The 1,132-nt window shown below is 43.0% G+C and overlaps 1 non-coding gene across 1 annotated transcript; it reads left to right on the top strand.

The window, feature by feature from the left end:
- The first annotated feature begins 326 nt into the window (after window positions 1–326).
- Window positions 327–403, top strand: Trnas-cga (transfer RNA serine (anticodon CGA)). The gene has a single exon. It is a non-coding gene; the product is annotated as a tRNA-Ser (tRNA).
- Window positions 404–1,132: the final 729 nt, after the last annotated feature.

The following is a 1,132-nucleotide window of genomic DNA, read 5'->3' as shown; positions in this document are numbered from 1 at the left end:
CTCTGAGGGATCTGCAGGAAATGCGAGCTCGCATCAGAGCAGCAACTGCATGCATTAATGAGGGGACCAGATTTTCACTCTGCAGCGGAGTGTGCGCTGATATGAAACTTTCTGGCAGATTAAAACTGTGTGTCGGACCGAGACTCGAACTCAGGACCTTTGCCTTTCGCGGGCAAGTGATCTACCATCTGTCTACCATGTCTCCGCTATATTCTTTCTTCTAGGAGTGCTAGTTCTGCAAGATTCGCAGAAGAGCTTCTGTGAAGTTTGGAAGGTAGGAGACGAGGTACTGGCAGAAGTGAAGCTATGAGGACGGGGCGTAAGTCGTGCTTCGGTAGCTCAGTTGGTAGAGCACTTGCCCGCGAAAGGCAAAGGTCCCGAGTTCGAGTCTCGGGCCGGCACACAGTTTTAATCTGCCAGAAAGTTTTAATGAGGGGATGTTAGGAACTAAAATCCGCTCAGATATCCTGTGCTCTACAGACGGCGCATACACTGACCTCTGTTAAACGGTTACTAAAATATCAGGTGTGTGCTAACATAACGTCGCAAACCGCACGCTTCTACCAACCCCATTTCTGAAAAGTATGAGCTTAAAGTTGTAAAGATCATTTTGGAACACCCTGTATTATAAGATGGGGTCGCACAAATGTTGTGTAATCAATCTGTTACTTTCCCAGTATTCTAATAATGCCACCTCATTTACCTATGTCTGATCTTATGTGTTCATTGCATTTAATATCATTACAAATTGTTATACACCGGTATTTGTTTAAGTGATTCCAATAGTGACTGATTGACACTATAGTCGTAGGAAACAACTTTTTTGAATTTTGTCAGGCGAGAAGTTTTACATTTCAGAACAATTTAAGCATGTTGCCAATCTTTGAACCACAATGAAATCTTACTAGTATCCGACTGATTAAGTGTTCAACTCTTTTTTTTATAAAGTACTTCATTGTAAGTGCATCAAGTGTGAAAAGTCTGTTCGACCAATACTATCTGCGAGGTCACTAATATACGACTTGGACATTTGTCGTAGCGTTGTACCAACGTTCTAATAACCTCGTTATAGAAGGCAGCCGCCAGTGCTTTCCGCAAATTCTCTACGCTGGCCTACAGTTCATTGTCTGTG

The sequence above is a fragment of the Schistocerca cancellata genome, chromosome 1, assembly GCF_023864275.1.
Source record: "Schistocerca cancellata isolate TAMUIC-IGC-003103 chromosome 1, iqSchCanc2.1, whole genome shotgun sequence".
NCBI classification, from domain to species: Eukaryota; Metazoa; Arthropoda; class Insecta; order Orthoptera; family Acrididae; genus Schistocerca; species Schistocerca cancellata.
The sequence above is the reverse complement of the archived record's forward strand: the minus strand, read 5'-3'. Positions and strand labels throughout refer to the sequence as shown.